The sequence below is a fragment of the Poecile atricapillus genome, chromosome 1 (genome assembly GCF_030490865.1).
Source record: "Poecile atricapillus isolate bPoeAtr1 chromosome 1, bPoeAtr1.hap1, whole genome shotgun sequence".
NCBI lineage: Eukaryota > Metazoa > Chordata > Aves > Passeriformes > Paridae > Poecile > Poecile atricapillus.
The window spans coordinates 130,889,368-130,909,327 of NC_081249.1; positions in this window are offsets into that span (position 1 = coordinate 130,889,368).

A 19,960-nucleotide genomic window follows, 5' to 3' on the forward strand; every position below is an offset into this window, starting at 1 on the left:
GTGACAAATTTCTTCCTCTTGGGAGTGTATTTGTGTAATTGCTTGCTATCTAACAGAAGAAAGTTATATTAAGTTATATTCCAGGGTCTGGTCCAGCTAATTATTATATTGATAAGGCTTTTGCTGAGAAACTAAGTTACGGGAACTGATAATGGTCAAATTTTTAGGCTTCAGGTATTAGTTTGATCCTGTGTGGAACTAAGTTACACAACGTTCTAAGTCTGGCCTGAAAAATGATAAGGAGGAATCCAAACAGTCCTTAGAGAAGGAAAAAACCTCTGCAGCAGTTGTTTGGGTCCCTGTTGTTTACTTGCAGGAAATGGTCAATGGGTGGTGTTCCAATTGTCCAATGATGGTGATATGTTAGTTTCACGACCAATGAGAGTTTTACCTTTCGGACCTTCTCAGAACTGTCTATAAAAGAAGATCTATAAGAATGTAACTTGCTCTCCTATGCATCTGTCATGGGGTGACTTTACCTTTAAGATAGTTTTGAGAGCTAAGGAAATTGAAGCTGCAGGTGGGCCGATGGGAGTCTTTTCTCCTGACCAATTATCAGTCATTTCTAAGAATTGACAGCAGTTTTGACCATTAAAAAGTGAAGTCAACTTGTAAACACCTCCTTAAGATGTAAAGCCAGAGCACTCTTGTTCTCTTTGTTTCCTGGCTGTGAAAGGAAACAGAGCTCTGGCTGGCCTCCTGTTTCCTGCCCAGGCCATGTGGCCCGGGCGGGGGCTGGGCTGGGCCCAGCAGCTCCTGGCCGGGAGATGGGGCCTGCGGGGCTTGCCCCGGGCTCTGGCCGGGCCAGGCCGGTCCCTGGCTCGGCTGCAGTTTTTGCTGTGACTGAATTCACCAGAGACTGCTGAGTAAAGAAAGGAAAAAAAAGCTCTGTACCTGCGGCAGGCTGAGACAGTGACCACACTCTCCACAGCAGCTAAGAATCTTCTATTGAAGACAGCTCCAGCTCCTGTTCAGCAGAGATCACAGAACCATCTACAAAAGCCTTGGCAAGATTTTAACCCTTTCATTACCCAGATGAGACTTGCAGATTAATCCTTTTTTTTCCAGAAAGAGAGAGTAATCAAGATATTTTTCAGAACAGCAATTAACACAAATAAATGATTTTAAAAGTTTATCCTATCAGTAGAAGAAATTATCATGTGTTTTATCTAGGGGATAATTATGAACTGTTTGAAATTCAGTAATGCAGGCATAGTCCAGAGCAGTAATTTAGGTCCTTCCTGTAGACCACAGAGAGAAGTGGGCACTGCTTTCCATTTGAGGATGACTGCCCAAGACAGACATTGTACACAGTACCGTGGGGCTGCCTTTTTTTATCCAGTGGCTATGGAAAAATAGTGCTGACTATTTTTTTGAGGGAGCTGGCTAAATACCTCGACATCTGGCTCTTAGTTCAGATCAGGGGAGATGAATTCCAGGCTCAGTCTGGAGACAAATGGGAGGCACATTTTCAATTGGGGTTTTACATGATGTTTACATATCAAGCACAGTTTCCCTCAAACCAGAAAATTTTGCAAGATCAAACTTCTTCTTCTGAAATGACCAAGACGTTCTTTACTTTTTTGGTATATGCTAATTGCTGACTTTGGTTTGCCAGTGTTTTAAAACAAGGAATAGCTGGACCAACTCGTTGATCTCATGATAATATACCAGATTATAGATTTCTTATTACAGAAAAATATCTTGCATTTGGAATTTATGGATATGTAGTAGGGTTCTGTTTTTAAGGGACAATCCTTTGTTAATAAGGTGTGCTCTCTTGGCTGAATGCAGAGACACCCGGCCGTATCTGTATACTTTATTTTTTTCTCCTAATTGTTTTTTTATTAAAATTTTAAATTCTATAAAAATTATGTGAACCTCGTTTTTCACATGAGGTAGAATGTCTTTCACTAAAGAAGTATGTAAATATTTTTATTAAAAAAATATTTCTTAAATAGTTGGGTTTTTTAAAAAAAATTAGAAATGTTTCTATTAAAATAAACCATAAAAAACTTTTGCAAAAGGTTTTACCAAAGACATTCTTATATTTTGTTCTCTTTCACAACATTTCACAAAACTTTTATGTCCCTTTTTATCTTAAGTCCAGAAGTGACAGTGTTATAAAAAAAAAAAAATTCTAGTTTCCCCCAGGAAACTTTTCGAAGCAAATGACCAAACATCAAGTGTTTGGTTTTACTTGCAGCACTGTGGTAGTTCTACACTGCAGACTGAAGGTGTGTTCAGTGTGAGAGGCCAAGGAGCATGAATTGTATGAAATACAAGCAAAAGCAAAGATCTTGCTGAAAGTGCTTCCTCCTGTTGAAGATTCAACAAAGTCCTTGTCATTTGAAGACTGCTCCATGGCCCCTGTGGAATTCAGGTGTCCACTGCCTTCACTCAGCATCCTGTAGGCTTATTTACTTTTCCAAAAAGCTTTGAGTAGTAACTTCACTCTGTTCCCATCAGGACAGCTGAAAGCTTCAGCCCCATGGATAATTCTGATTTTGTCTGCATTCCTCTTTTTATCTGCTTTATTTGTAACACTTGCCTGCTGAGGAATCATCTTCCTCACCATTTGTTTACTTTTTTCAGGCTTTTCTGAAATCTAAAAAAACTGGTCACACTCACCACATTAATAAGTTTCTTCTGTGTAAAGACAGCATTATTTTTGTAATGCTAAAGCATTTTCTGGAAAACAACCAATTTTGTCAGGGACAGTTTCTCAGCTTGTTCTCCTCCATTCACACACTCTTGTCAATAAACTTCTTTTAACAGTTCAAGCAGAAAATACCTCTTTAAATTTAATTTATTTTCAAACAAGGAAAAAAATTCAAATGCTTAACACTGAAGCTTTCTTCTTTAAAAAATAGAAAGCAGTTAGAGAATTTTCTAAAAGGAGTCAATTATCACATAGCAGCCCAAGGTTTTGCCATAGACTACAATTTTCCTTTTTCTTGAGAAGGAGTACAGTGTTGCTATTGTTCAGTTTCATGTTAGTTCTAGCTGCTATTCTACAAATCCCATGGACGATAGTGTAATTATAGGCCCCTTTGAAGCTGGGTGGGAAAGGAATTGCAACGTTTTAAATATTTTTAAAAAGTGCTTGTAGTTTTTAACTTGTTCTGGTGACCTGATCCCATGAATAAAGACATTTTAAAAAGTCTAAGGGATGCATTTTGATCTTATCTCACTTCCTAAAATTCTGAAGAACCAATTATCCTCATATCTGTAATGTCTTTAGTCATTTTGGCTGTTTTAATCTGGATGAAATCTGAATGAGAGCAAGTGATCTGAAGACCTTCAAATGAACCTTTCTGAAGTCATTAAACCACTGCTGAACTCATCAGAAATATATGATCATTATACACTGTTATGCATCCAAACTCTCTTCTAAGTCTTAAGGGGTAAATGTGGCTATAAAGTCAACTTTCCTTGGGGCCACCTGGTAAAGTGACAAAAAAAGTCACACAAAACATTTTCTTGCCCTGGGAACTGCTGAGAATTAATTTTGTTCTCTAATATTCTTTTAAAAAGGTAAAATTTGTCTCTGAAGAAAAAGATTTCTTCAGAAAATGAAGTTTAGATTAAAGAATTTTTTTCTTTAGTGGAAAAAGGTTTGCTTAATTTGGTTTTGCACATTATAATGTCCTGTGGATCTGAGCTGCTTTTAAAAGAGAAGAGTATTTTTTTTTCATTATGCAGAGAAATATAAAGAAATTTATCAGTTTATTGAGTTTAAAATAATTATTTATTAATTAATTAAGAAAATTTCTTAGTTGTCAGATGTGAGGAGTCAAGGCCAGTGTAAGAAAATTAATATCCATTAATTTTATTTCTCAAAGATGCAGACTTTAGCTGGAATTGAATTTCATCTGATATGAATTTAAAAATATTTTCTTCCATAGAGACTTAGTGTGCAAAGAAGAAGGGAAAGTACTGGGAATTTCTGTCTGGATGTAACTGACCAGAATCATGAGCCTTCTCCCATGATGTCAGAACTCCAGGCTTCATGGGTGTCTTGTTCCCAGTGGGAATGGAAAAAAATGTAGCCATGAAAATCAGGTGAACTGAAGCATGGGACCTCACTTTTCATGAGAGGAGAGGATAACAGCAAGTAAAAGCTGAAAAGAATTGAACCCAAATGTTTAGGAGACACTGCTGGGTCTTGTTGAAACTTGGGAAACAAAAGCAAATGAAACGTTGCAGGGAATGGTAATGAACACTGAAAAACTAACTGTAGTCACAATCAGGGTTACAATCAAAGCATCATTCAAAACTTTGATATTAATGAAGTATCAAGTGAAAAGAGGAAAAATTAATACAACACTAGGTACTGTTTTGTATTAGCAACAACATCACAATTGGCAGCTGATCTGCACATGCCTTGGTTTGCAATAGTGGCACGAGTTCTAGAAGCTCATTAGTTCATCAGCACAGATTAGAAAAACGGATATATTCTTTTTCTGGCAAAACACAATGTAACCCAAAGCAAAAGGAGTCTCTGTGCTTTTGCAACTCATGATGAAGAGCAAACTGAGTTTTCAAAAGCTTCTTTTAGATGTACTTAAGGACTTGCTGGGGGAGAAGTGGTGACATCTACTGGAATTTTAAAACACTTCATCACATGTTTCCAAGACTGCTCGTGAGACATATTTGGTTTAGGTCTAAAGTTGGATGAATAATGCAGAAACAATTTCTACTTATATTTGTGTGATTTTGGAAGCAAATCTTCAGCCATCTCAGGGTTGCTTTTGGTGTCAATTCCTGCACACACTCACAGAGTTATTAAACTTTAATCATGTAACTGTTGGCAGAAAATAAATGTTAAGCTCACACAGGAATACTACGAAAAGTGAATTTCTAATGTGCCTTCTGTAAGCTTGTGTACCACAAAGCTGATTCCATGAGTTATGTTCATTAGACTGGAGGATGGAAACAGTATTAAGTGATTTATGGGACTAACTGCAATTGAACAGTGAGTTTGTGCTTGTAGTAGCAGCCCCTTACTTTAAAAGAAATTAAAAAAGAATTCAATGAGGAAGGAATATGTGAAGGAAACTGCTCCCCACATTTCATGGTAAGAAGGAAGGAAACTCATCCATCATTAAATGCATTCATTAAAAATTATTCACTCAGATCGATTTAAAGCACGTTCTAACTTTAATCTCCTAATTTCTTGGGGCTAGATTGTGATGTATCCTGCATGCCCAATAAGAGCATGAAGACTCTTCCTGCATCCTGATGTATGTTACTTGGACCTTGGGACAGGGCCTGCAGGAGAAGCAGTGTTGTGGATGTGCTCCCTTTCTCTCTTCAGGGAGAGCCCGTGGAAGGGACAGAAACGGGAATAAGATTCCAGAAGGGGGAACTATCCCTCTTGATATAGAAATCCTGGCTTGCTGGGTTTCAGTGAGGGTCAGGGTTTCCCAAAATTTTACTGCTATGGACCAGGGAATTAATAATTCCTGCTGGGACAAGGAAGATGTAGGCAAAATTGGCCCAAAGGTATGTTTTCCAGTGTAATCTGTGTGCCACTGCAATTTGCCTGTCCCTGCCCTTCAGTCTATGCCTTATTTTAATCCTTAAAGTTCAAAGATCTTTACAAAGTTTATGACCTGATTGTGTGATGTGATTATGTCCTGCAATTAAAAATTGTTGAAAATAAGAAGCAGGAGTTTCCCCACTCATCTTAAACTAAAAGCCAAATTACCAATTTGTGAAGTACGTTGGTACTTTCTGTTTTACTGGGCTCTTTGGATTTTCAAACTTTGCACACAATGGACTAAATAAATTGTGTTATTTCTGGTGGGTAATGTTAAGTGGTTGCTCAGCAATACTTAGTGTAACAGGCGCAAGGAATGTCACCGGCAAAATGGAGAATGTTGTTCCTGTAAATCCCACCACCATTTTTGATTCTTAGTAAGAACTGCTTCAAATATTACAAATATCTGGTTCACATTATTGTGCTAGATTTTTTACTCATTATATATCTTTTGTTAAAAATTGTCAGATCTGTGAGAAACATTCTGTAAGGCTTTCCACCAAGCTGTCCTTAAGGATTTTCTGCTGGAATGACAAAAGGGAACTGTTTGCTGATTGCCAAAATGCACATTTACTTCCAGTCTTACCCTTAATTCAGAAAGTTTCAGATGTGTGAAGATATTATGTCGATTTTTCCAACTGTGAGCATATGAGCTATTGTAACATTCTGTTCTTGCAGCCTTCAGTTGAGTCCTGGGAATCAAAGGATATTCAGCCACAGCTTTTTCAGTAATGGGATTTGTTTTGTACAGTTTGCAATGTGCTCTAGTTATGAGACTGTGTGGTTAAAGAGATCACAAGTGACAATCTCACTTACCCGCTGCTCATTATGAAGTTTGGCTGTCAGCATTATGAGAAATGCTGACATGACTGTTTTCTGACTTTAGTAATAAGTTTTAATCCTCCAGTTTTGTTAATAAGTGTTGACTTTCCTGCACTGTGTCTTGGGTTTACTAAACTGACACATTTCTATCAATAGATCAGTCTCATTTAGCTGGCCTGCTGCTCCCAAGTTTTTCTAAATTTATCCCAAGTAACACATTTTTAATTGAAAAGAGATTCCCTGAGTCTGTATGCATACCCACACCCATTTCTAACCATTTTTGAGGCTTAAACCTACTCCTATTGCAGACCCTCCCATATCCAAGATCTGTGGACAAAGTTCTTGTATATTTTCAATTAGTACTTTTCATAATTACACTTTAGTGGACCAGGTCATTGCTAGGGAAACATACCTGTATGTTAGAAATTCCAGAAGCTGCCTGTACAAGGATGCTGGCAGAACTTCAGGCACAAGTTCAGAGTATTTTAGTACTACATCCACTTATACAAGCTGAAGATCTGGTTGAAGACCTTAAAGCAAAAATACTCCTATGTTAAGTTAGTAAGACAATAAATGATTGAGGGTGCAAATACTAAAATCTTGCCCAGACAATAGCACATAATATCTAATTAATAGTTGCGGTAAATCTCTCTGAAAATGTATTCCATACCATTTGTGGCAAGAGTCACTTTAAATAGGAGACTGCTTAGTGGTCAGAATTACCCTGAATAACAAGCTCATTATTTACTATATTTGCATTTTGCTGCGTTTATTAGTTATACTGCCAAGTTAGACTTTGTGGATCCTTTTCTGTTCTTTCTGCACAAAAGTCCGACTGTGGAACGTTTCTGAAAGCAACAATTGTGATTTTATAATGAACCACAAGAGGGGGGAGAATGAACATAAATGAAAGAACTTGATTTTAATGAACAACTGTTACATTTAGGACAATGCTGTATCAACACTGAATTTAGGAATCTTGGCCAGGTGGTGGCTGTGGAATGAACAGTTTGAACTAATGGTGAGATGTTTTCCCTAAGTTTCGTCTTTTCATGTCTGCTGATTTATTGCTGAGCTTCTCTTAAAGCTGTGGGCAAACCACACTTCCAAATGTTTCTTGACATGCTCAGTGTGCTTATCCCATTGTTTATTGCCTTGATCAAAACCAAACAAATGCTAATGAAATTATAAAAATAGAGATCTCTGTGACCTGAATAATCAGTTTTATAACTTCCTACCCTGCCTTTCAATTTTTTCCTGTATTTATACAAAAGACATCTCTAACTCAAGTACTCAAGGAATTCCTCCCTGGTGCATCTATGGTGTCGACATGATATTTTTGGTGCCAATATGAAAAATAAATCAGCTTACTCTTGTGATTATGGATTGATACAAGACTGGTGAATTTCTGAGTGGTTTCAGCCTACTCTTTAAAGAAGGCTTGTAATCCCCTGGACATTGTGTGCAGAAGCAGCTACACTGGTGACAAAGCTGAGGACTTCTGGAGGTGGTACTCTGGGACTGCTGAGACCACATACTCGGGGTCAGTCCTTGGGAGAGGATGCACAAGCAGCTTTGGCAAGGAATCAGCTTCCTAATCCCAGGACTGTGGTGGCAGTTCTTATAGCCAGCTGAAGGGCAAGGAAGGAAAACAGATTTCAAGAAGTCACCCATTCTACTGTCCGCTTTCTTTTATTTCAAAGGGACAGAGAATTCTTCCAGTATTAGGTTCTTTGTATCTCATGTTCCTCCTGGCGTAGGCTGTCAGTCCTCTGGGAGAGGAATAGGAAAAGAAGGATTCTTACTTCCCCTTGGATTAAGAAAGAAGCAAAGCAACAATTATAACAGTAACATGAGGATGGTATTGCAGCAGGTGTTTGCAGCATGGCAGAAAAAAAAAAGAAAATTAGAATAGTCAGCAAACCTCAGCTTTTGTCTGCAGTAATTACAAGTAGCTCAGCAGACTATAACTCTAAGAGAACACCATGTAATGTTATTAGGCAAAATGATAATGTCTTTAATTTCATGTTCAAAAGCTGAATGGTTCTGAAGGAGGCTTGCAGAAAGAAATTAAGATAGTTATACTAGAAGAAGACAGAATGTTGATTACCAGCAGTGAGGTATCCAGATTTGACTAATGGCACAGTTTTTGTATGCATAAGCCCTAATGGTGTTTAAGTGGTTGTTAGAATGAATGCAATTAATGTAATTTATTTGTCAACATCCAAACACTATAATACTCAGAACAGGATGGGAGGTCCCTTGCCTAGCACATAACCCTATGAATATTTTTCAGTGTCTCTTTTCACAAGTACACAAAGCCAGTGACTATGTGGGGTTTTGTGCTGTTTTTTGGTTTTTTTTTCTTTAATGATGCTCATGCTTTAAGGGGCACCATGTACATAATTCGACTGATTTAAACTGAGTTTGTTTTGCTTGGTTTCATGGATTTTGGAGGGATATTTTAGGATGTTGTAGTCTGTCTTGCCACTTGAAGACAGTAAGTTGCATCTATTCTACATGTCCTATGCTTTTTTTAGAGAGGGATCCTCCTAGATTGTCTGAACTACTGTAGGGTTAACAGTAAATTGATTACTTTTTAAAATTGCTTCAGGGACTGATGGTGATCTATGCTCAAAAAAAAGAAACCCACAAAAAAAAAAAACCACAACCCAAAGCCCCATGTATTTCTAATGTGAGTTTCTTTCAGCTAAATGCCAGTTAATCATCTTTGAGATCTTGGCATGCTACATCAGAGAACCTTGTGTTAGTGGAGAACTACCTCTGAGTGTAACTGGGATGTAATCAAAATCTTTGAATGACACAGCTAAAGCTTCTGATGTTTCTCATTGTGTGTCTGTTGCTTTTGATTTCACATTTTTATAACTTTCTAACCCTTTCAATATTTTTACTCTTTGTTTTTTGAGGGTATTTTTTTGGTGGGGTTTTTTCTTTGTTTGTTTTAGATCTAAAGACCTCACTAACATCAGGTCTGAGAACAAAGCGCCTGTGGTGTCCTTGTTTGATATTTTCTTACTTACCCAAGGAGACAGGAGCATCAATCCTGTTGAGAGATGTTCCTCTCCATGGTATGGTTCTTCCAAGTGTGTTTAGTAGCTATACTGCAAAACTCTCCCCTCTCTTTGCACTAATGTGGAAACATCCCAAGCTTTGGCATTGTTCCTCGCTGACTCAGAGAGAAAGCAGAGGCATTATTCTCCTACAGATAAAAATTGGTTTATATATTAGGGTTAATAGCAAACCTTATCATCAGGAAAAACTTATCAGCTTACATTTCAAGTAAGTTATTCAAAAATATTGACAGGCTCTCTAAGCTACTGCTGCCCTCTGCACTGAGGACTGACATTGCAGGAGTGGGATGAGACACAGTTGCCTTTCGGTCTTTCAGTCCAGATCAATTACCTTATTGAGAAGCCACCAATGTACACATTGGGTTGTACATCGAACTTCAACATAAGTAGCAGCTGTCAAAGTCATCAGATTAATTATTGTTCATTAATCATTTCTTGTTCAAGATAGAAAACCATTCCAAATCAAGGCATAGAGAACTTAAAATTTCTGTTTAGAGAAGTGGACGTGTATTTTGAAGAAGGTTTATAGATTTCACAAATCTATAAATCATGTTATTTACATGCTAAATATTTTTTTTATTGTAGTATCTCCCTGCAATACCCAACAACACAGTTAAAGCTTTAGGAAGAGATATACCAAATCAGTGCCCTTATTAAGAGGAGAGCTATATAAATTTATGTAACTGCTTCCTCTTTATTCCCCCTGACTTGTATGTCTCGTTTGAAGAGACTGTCATGTTTAGGAGAGCTTAAAGTGGCATGGAAATATTTCTCTTAAGACTTATTACTACAAGTGGAAGGATTTTCTTCTTTGTCTTCTTTGATTTTTTTCTTTGTCTTTTTTTTTCTTCTTTGTCCTCTTTGGCTAGAGAAATACATAAAGAGAGAGGCACAGATAGTAAGGAAACCCCTTGTAGTGGAACAAACAAACTGCTACTTTCAACTCTCTTGTGAAAAAATGGAAGACTAAAATTTAGCTATGATTCAGAAATACTAAATTACTAATGTTTTTTTAGCAATCTTGAAAAAATGTATCCTTATGCCTATGTGCCTCTGAGTTCCTCATGGCATCTCATAATCTTTGAATTGCTTCTTGTTGGTAGCTTGATCCCAGGAAAACCTCTAAGAAGATTTACTTAGCATAGTGGTCATACTCTGCTGTGTATTATTTTCCATGCCTGCAATCTATACAATGTTAAACCTGAGGTGCTTGAGTTTTTACCTCCAGTAATCACAGCTAGAAAACCACAAATGGGCTTTTCATTTCTCCCCTGCAAGAGCTATAAAAACCAAGGTAAACCATCCTGCCAAATTACTTTTATAGGGACTTCACTTTCCTTTTCACTAGTTTTACTCCAAATAATTAAAAGCAGCACTCCTGCTCTTCACTGTGGTTTCCACAGAATTCACAAGATGCACATGCTCCATCCAAAGTCCTGAGTGAGAATGAATTGGAGGTCTTTGGTGGGTTCATAGTCCAGGGCTCCTACACCTCAAGATTTGAGCTACAGTGTCCAATAAGTACCCTTCTCCAAAATATGGAGGCTTTACAATGCTGAAATGAGCAGCCCACATAAAATTTAATACAGTGATGAAGATGATACTTTTTTTTTTGTTTGCTTCAAATAGAATTTACCATTTAGACACCTTTGTAAGGAAAAGATGAGCTGAATTCTTAAATCCATGGGTAGGTTGTTGTTTGATGTTGGTTTGTTGTTTTTTTTAAGAACTTATTTCTATCTGTAAAAGGTCTTTAAACATTCTGCATTCTCCTTGCTTTCCAATTCAGTTTTCTGGTGTTTCTAATGCAGTCTAATGCAGTGGAGTGCTGGAAAGTAATAGAAACAAGAATGCACTTAATACCTGGCCTGGTGTCTTGGAAGCAAAGCTTAGCACTCCAGTGTTGGGAGGAGCAGGTTCAGGACAAACCCCAGGAGTCTTAGTCCTTGGACTGGCAGAGGGCTGGTGTAATGCACAGACAGTGAGCTCATTCTGCAGGTGGAGTGTTCAGCTGCATTGATCTTGTGGCAAACCCAGCCTGCTAAGGTTTTGGAGAAACATTGGCTCTGATCTGAAAGGAAATTGTGCTGCCTTTCCCTGTTTTCCACTAGTTTAGCTTGCAAGCTCTAATAACATTAAAACATACTTCAAGCAAGAAGGCTGATGCAGCTACAGAGACACAAAGTAATTTCCTATAAATTGTAAATACAATAAACAAAACTCTAATCTCTCATTAGGTAATTGTATTTTCATGGGATCAGGCAGCCTCCCTGGCCAGGCTGATGTAAATTCTAAAATGTGTGCATTATAAAATTCTAATATGTGCATTATATACAATAGGTATCTGTTAATGAAGCATAAATTTCATCAGCAAGCTGGGTGCCAAAATCAACTCATTTGGGTACATGGTTTGGATCTACAGTGGTGTGTTATGGATTTGTTCCATAGCTGAAACAGCAAGTTTGTGTAGATACCATGAATGGCATATAATTAGGTGGGGGGGAAAGGAACACCACAAGCTTCACAGACAAGCATAAATCTTCTGAATTTTGGTTGAATGAAATCCAGAATGCAGTGGGTTCCAAGGTAACAGTAAATAAGGGTTAAGGAAGAGATCATGTTGACAGAACCAGGAATACCTGGTCAGAATTATTCAATTTGATAATATCTAGTCAGTTCTAATAATTATTTCCTTTGATGAAAGATGAAATAAAAAAGCCAAATACAAAGCAAACTCTCCATTTTAGAGCACCACTTCCTAGAAAGGGTTCAATGGAGCTTCACTCCACAAATGTACTAGTATTTTACACAGATCCATCACAGGAGCCCTGGTAGAGCAGCAGCAAGATGACACCTCTCAGCAATTAAGCAAGAAGTCCTCATGCTTACTTCTCCTGCCAGCCTAGGGTGTCAAATGTAGGATTTTGTTCCCAAGAATGGTCAGCTTAGAAATGAGAACAGGCTGAACAACCCTAATACCAAACCTTTCAATGATGGTACCATAACACTCTTCCCCTGCAAGCACATAAGCAAAATTACTTATCTGTCTTGGAAGTAAAGCTTGTGTGTCCTTTCAACATGCAGGCTGGAATACTGCTTTGCTTTATTTAACCAACACAGGGGTCTACGGACAGCAGGATTTTGGCCATTTTTATTGCCCATTAAAGTGGCAGAAGTGTTTCAGAGCAGTAGCCAACTTGAAAAGGAATATGAAATAAAATAAATTTTCCCGATTTCAGGAGCATTCTCATTTCATTCATTAAGTTTATGTAGCTGAGCACTGGATCACTGTGTGCTTTGGCAGTGGAAAATAAAATTTCAGAAAGAGAAAACTCTCCCAGTAGCAAATGTTGGAACAACACTACAGGGTCCAAGTTGGGTTAAGCCAATTGTAAGTTTCACAGCAGAACTATATCAGTCTCTTTGAACAAGTAATCCAAGGAATTTATGTAGAAACATATGAGCTGTTCTCTCAGTTTCAACTCAGTAACTTGCATGTAAAGCAAAGGCAAGGTCTTAATAGGCAATGGAATGAGCAAATTATTGGGAAAAAAATACACCTTGCCAAGAATTGTCCTGCAAGACACTGAATCCCAGAGAAACTGGAAAATGTGTGAGGGGAAAAGGTGATCTCAATTAATTCCTCTTGTGGAGCAGAGGATGGGTAAGTAAAGGAAGTTAGTCCTTCTTGTTCCTGTGTATCCAAACTTCTGGTAGTAAGGAACTGAATAATAGATAAATAGAGAAAAGAAGAACTAAATGGATAGTTTTTCATTAGTAGGAATTAAAAACATGAGGTCTTTTCTATGTGTATCTACAGCTGGATGTAAAACACACTTAGACCCACAGAACCCCATCTGTGGTGGCCAGGCCATGTCCGTTGGTCTGACCTGGGATGTCAAGACTTTCCCAGAGAGAGTGGACCTGCAAGAGACAGCTTCAAGGGGTCTCTGGCGATCCCTGGCCACCAGGTGACCTCAGCAAAGGGCAGTCTGCAACTCCAAGTGATTTCAGCTCAGTGATTTCAGCTCTGCTTGCTAGGTTATCCCAAGCTGACTCAGAGATAGAGAGACAGGAGCATTGTGTAGCAGTTCCACAGAGACAGCCTTTATTGTGCAGCAGCTCTGTGAAGGGTAGCCACGGATGGCAGCTCCCTCCTGAACTGGGCAGAAGCTGGGGTTTTCATGGGGGAAAGACAGGGTGGTACCAGGGGGGAAAACCAATGGGTTACAAAGGATCAGAATAGTCACCAAAGCATTGTGGGATAGTTCACCATGAGAAGGAGGATGGTCCCATCTAAGGGGTATCTCTGCAGGAAAGGGTTGAGATAAGCTTATCACAGCTTCCTCAGGGCACATTCCTCCAAGGGAAAACCTTGGCAGGCTGACCTGACTCCACACCCATGCACCTACTTCAGTGGGCTTGGGACAGTCCAGACATTGCCCTGTTGGCATGAAGTTACAAAGAACCTTCAGAAATTGTGTTTCCCTTCTGCTGCAGAAGTTACAGTTCTGTTACAGTCTAAGAGCTAAGAGGCTTTTTACAAAAACAACTTGAGAAGAAGCAGATCCTGATTGCCTCTCCAAATGAAAGCAGTGAGACAATGTAGGTTTTCAATACTGTTAGCTTCCAGGTAAAACAAGACTGATTCCCTTTTTGAAAATATCTGTACTGTTCAAATTAGTACAAAACAGTATCATGGGTTTCTCATGGGGAAAAAAGTCAATGGCATATTTCCCCCTTTATCCATCTAGCTCTGGGGAATGTAATGCTGCTGAATATGCTGGCTTTTGTAAGAGATGTAAAACAGAGTCTGTGATCATTTGTGGTCATTAAGGATAGCTTTTTTTTTTTCCTATTTCATGAATAGAGGTGTTAGTGAAGGTGTTCTGGCCTAATTCCAGTGCCAGTAATTGGATTTTTTTTTTTTTTTTTAACCTGCACACATTCCTTCAGCAGTTTCATTTAGTTCTGTGTGCTGGGCTCAATTCAGTGTTGCCACATTGCCCCCCCTTTTTTTTAGCTAGACTGATGCAAACAGACATTAAGACAACTGTAAGCTCCCTTTTCCCTCCCATATAGCTCTTTATCCCAAGAATATAATTACTGCTTAACACAGGTTCTTCAGATGTGCTTTCAGCGATGTGTCTCTACCACCTTTCCAGCAATATTTGATAGGGGGACATTTCTAGAAGGCAATATTCAGTAGGAGCTCAAAAGGTGAATGGATTATCTATTAGGGACTGGACACTGGTGGCTGAACAATTCTTCTGACACACTGATTTTTAGCCTGTAGTAGCTAAAACAGGAACACTCTCAAGCCAGCTTGTGGCAGGAGGTGTAACCCACTGTGTACTGCGTGGTTCAATTTGTAGTGATGGATGGTGTCAGCAAGAAATAAAGATAATTCTGTCTCTCTGTGTAATCTGGTAAAACACTTCCAAAATTCATCAGAGATGAACAAACTGAAGGCAAAAGTACAGTGTTAGATGGCAGAAAGGAAGAAACTCGAGGCACATGAAATGCATTAGAAGCTGAATCAAAATATAGTATCCTCTGCTCTGACAATGGGAAATAAGGTTGCTGCCTTTCTGCTGCTGTGCCTAATTGAAGTCACAAAGGATGATGAAAGTCCAGACAGTGCAAACCCCTCATTTTTCATCTGGACTGAATAGTTTCCAGCATGCTGTATGCCACCAGCTTTAGCCCTTTTTCCCTACCTTATAGAAGGGCTCTTCAGCCAGGCATGAGGTACTGCGGAATGCTTAAACCGCCTGGGAGTGGCTGAAGTTTGATGAATTTCTAAAACTGTGGGGTTTTGGTCTCTCCATGGATATCAGAAGAGCTAATATGCAGCAATGCAACCAAGCTCAGAGATCTCTTCAGATGTTCAGACATATCCCGTGAGATTCCAAGCACATCGCAGTTTTAATACATAGGTAAACCCTTGCTTCTACACCAGCAACAGTCCATTTGCTCATGGGAGAGTGATTAAGGATTGCCATGTGTTTAACTAGACTGGAAATTCCCCCAGTCCTTCTTGGAGTTTGTTATTAAACAGGAGAGAACCCAAATTAGAACACAGTCCAAACCAGTGTTAAAGGCCTGCAATGAAAACTTTATGTTGGGTGCACCCTCACACTTTGGGTGACAGAGAGTGCCTCTGTCCCCAGGCTGTGACCATCAGCAGGAGATATGGAGATCACAGAGAGGCAGTAGTAACAATAGGCATGAAGGATAGGCAAAATTACAGTACACTGGAAAAAAATAGAAGTGTATAGTTCTTACACAGATGACTCTTTCTAGGAAAATAAGGGTGCTTGCTATTAGAGAACTTCATTGTAGACTATCAAGGGTTAAAAAGCATTTGAAAATCAGCTTCTATTGGACTATTTTGTTTGGCCAATGTCTGACATGGGTTGTACCGAGCATGTTTTGCCACCTGGCCAATTTTTTTCCTGCCAAGTTATTCACTCAGGCTTGTGGTGTGAAAAATAGATGTTTAATAGTCAATGAAGTACTATAGTGGGTAATAGTTTATAAATTTCCATGACTTATTATGCTCAGTCTAAGTGACTGTTTATTAAGTGTATTTAAAGCCCCCCATCTCATTAACTTACAGTACTGGCGATTCCCTCCTCCCACCACTGCTGTTTTTAATAGAAAATATTCACATGTCTTTCTCCTAGGGCATATGAAACAACCCTCTGGAAAAGAGACTGCCTGGACAAGACCAGGACATCATCCTTGCCTAGGTACAATGTGTTTATAATTTTTGGAAATAAAGTGAATCTGAAATATGAGATATATATGTTGTGCACCAAAAAAAAAATAAATCTATAAATACCCTTTGTAAAAAAACCAGCTGCCAATATCCCCGCCCTTTTCTGCTATGGGTTCACAGTGAATGACATTGTCAGTTTTATCAATAAAGCATGTCTCATGTAAAAAGATATTAAACCAGCAACTTAATTATGAAATACTGCCTTTATTTTCTCAATGGATTCCATGGTACTTTGGGGAAATATTACATACTAAGGTTAAATAAATTCTCTGCTAACAAAAACCAGGCCCAGTCTTAACTTTAGAGATCTACTATTAGCTATGCAATGGGAAGGTGAGTTTCTGTAGCAGGGAAAGGCTGCTAATTTTAGAATAATACGTTTTGTTCCCCTGTATTAACCTCTAGAATGAAAAAGGTTATTGGTTGCTCTTGATAAATTCTGTGAAATCTCTCAAAAGGATCCTGCTGACATCAATGAGATAAGCATCCTTTTGTCATATATTTTAGTAATGCTGTGTAAGTAAAACTCCATATTAATCCCTGAGGTAATTCCAATGAAGCTACTAGGAACATAATGCAGTTAATTTTGGTCGTCTAACACTTGGCTTCATGCTGTTTACATCAGTTTCCTGAAGGTCACTTGGAAGCTGAAGACAAGCATGAGATAATGGCAATATGAAAACAAAAAAAAAACCAGGAAGTATTATGATAATGTGAAGAGATGGCTCTAATAATGGTAAAGGAAGTTGTGCATAAAATCCCCTCCAGTAGAAAGCATCAGAGAATAAAGTTTTTCTACACAGGGATGTTAAGCTGACACAGATGTTACAGAGGAGCCCTTTCCATATAATCTCAGATGCCACATCTGGAAACAGCCAGGAATATCAGCTCAACCTGCAACTGCAATGAGTGGAGCAAGAGCAGGGCCACCTGTGCTGCAGTGAGTGAGCAGCTCTCTCCAGGCCTGCTCCCAGGTACTTCTAAATGGCAGATATAAAATACGTGCCCCCAGTGTTGAAGGAGTTAATGTGACATTGCAAAATGAGCTTTGCTATTTGCTGTTTTGTTTGGCCAATAGCTGACACAAGCACATTCTGCCACCTGGCTAATTTTGTGCTGCCAAGTTATTCATTCAGTCCAGTGGTGTGAAAAAGGAGACATTTAATAGTCAACAGATCACTTTATAGGGTAATAGTTTATGATTTTCCATGACTACTTAGATGCTGCTCAAATTATTCTTGATTGAGCAAATTATTCTTTTTTTAAATCATCCCATTCATTTATTTACTAATGATTCTATCCCTTCTCTCCCATACAACATTTTTTAAAAGTGGTAACTATTGGCCATTTCCATGTTTGAGGGGATTTAGCCAAAGGAAAACTATGAGTGCATTATAGCTCACATCACAACTTTGAAAGACCTTTTGCCAAGATATTAGAGGTTGAAAAAAACTCCTTTCTGAGCTTTCCAGGGAGTCCTGCATGGGGGTGAGGTGAGCTGGAGAGAAACCCTGACATCTTGGTTCAGCAGAGGAAAATATTAATCCTCTCTTCCCACCAGTTATTTTATTTTTTCAGCAGGTGTTTGCTTGTTTGGTTGGTTTTCAAGATGAACCACAGCCTGATGCGCTCATTCCAGTGGGGTCACCAGCTAGCTGGAAACCCTTCAGCCTTGGCTGATAGGGAATCCTTGGCAAGGCTATCTAAGTTCAGCATTGGAACAGCAAACCCCTTCCTCAGGAGAGTCTGAACCTGCTCATAGGTGAGTTATTTATCCTGCAAGAGTCTGGTACAGGTGCTTAGATGCACGCCAGAGACAGCATTTTTGCTTTTGCATGTACTTCCTAAGGTGCTGGAAGCAAACAGGAGAGGCAATCCTTTGCCTGTCACAGCAAACACACAATGGCACTGTGTGTAAATTGATTTTCTAGACTTTGGTTTACCTGGGTTAAACCAAAAGGAGAAGGGCAGACCAAAGCATCCTGTTCCACAGATGACAGTTTATTAAGCCATAATGCCAGAAGCTGTCAGAGCAAAATAATGCATGCTTTTGTGAGTTTATCTGATGTCACACGCTTTAGACAAACACTGCAAAATAGCAACACAAGTGTAGCGAGATGCTTTTTATGTAGGTCTTCATGTTGTTTCAAAGTCTTTATTATTATGACAGCAAAGTCTTGTTCATTAAAGTTTCACAATCCATTTTCATTAGGATGAAACTGATTCTGTAAATGAACAGTTGCTCTGAAAAATCAAACCCTTGCAGCTATCACAGGGGAGGTACAAAGTCTGTATTAATTATCAGGAATATGGTGTCGATCGAAGATGTTAATTGCCCTGATGGTTAGTTATTTGGGGAATTGCCATGCATTTCATGCAGGGATAATAAAAATGAATTTTTAAACAAAGAGATCTTAAAATAATATATAATCTGTAGAGAATACCAACATCAAAGGCTTATCTCAAAGCTTTGAATTTTATCTTTGTGGTCCAAAATGTTAAAGATGAACTGAGCAATATTTCAGCTGGTTCAAGTTTGTGAGAGGAAAACAAAACAAGAGTTAATTAACTGTTATTACAAACCTTTTCAACTTTAATTTGACTTTCAAATATTAGCATTTATCTATGAACTATGCTTCTGGGTTTGACAAATTAGCTTTCATAGAACAAGTTTAATTAGGCTTCATTGTGCTTTTATGTCACTTTTCACAGTTCCACACAATGAATGGATTAACTTACTAAAAGTCATATGTTTAAAAGAATTTGTTCAATGCTAAAAAGGTTGACAAAGTTGCAAAGCTTTACCAGCCCAATGCAGAAAAGATGTATTCTGTTTAGCATGATAACATGCATTCTTTGCAGAGAACAGCTGGTGCTGACACACACAAGCCTGCCTGGCTGCTTTCAGCACCCAGAGTCTATGTCACCACCCACTTCCCATCCCATCCCATCCCATCCCATCCCATCCCATCCCATCCCATCCCATCCCATCCCATCCCATCCCATCCCATCCCATCCCATCCCATCCCATCCCATCCCATCCCATCCCATCCCATCCCATCCCACTCTGGGACAGTCTGGAGGTGTGTGTTTACTACCAAAGCCTGATACCTGTCAAAGACAGGACAGGGGAGAGCTACAGGTGCACATGACATGACTAAGCATGCTGGTTCTCTAGCTGGAATAAAATAATCTCAGTGTGAACTTGTATTTCTGTTTTAATTTTTGATTTATTTCTTTATTTTTTTTTTTTACCAGTGGTATTAGGAGTGCTCCATATTTATGCCATATTTATGAGAGATAAAAAAAAAGGGAGAAAAGTAACTGTGGGACTCTGAAGCAATATAGCAAACTGATTTGTCTCAATATAGTCACAGGTGAGAGTGGAGCGCATTGTAGAAAAGTATAAATAGATGTGAAATTGAAAACATTGTTGCTCTCTGTCACAAAGAGATGTGTCACTTTAGAACTCAATAAATACAGATTTGGTATTACAGTAGGTACTGTCTGTAGGAGAGCTTGTTTTGTAGCTGGGTATTAGACCTTTTCTGTTTTTTTCTGACTTCTCATCCTCCTCTCTAGCCACACATGTGCTTCTCTGTGCTGTGGTGTTAAACTGCTTTTGTCTGGACAATCTAGAACAGTCAGGAGATCCTGAAGAGATCTAAGAAGTGATGTAGTGAAAATTGTGCTTGAGAACAGAAAGCCATGGCAATC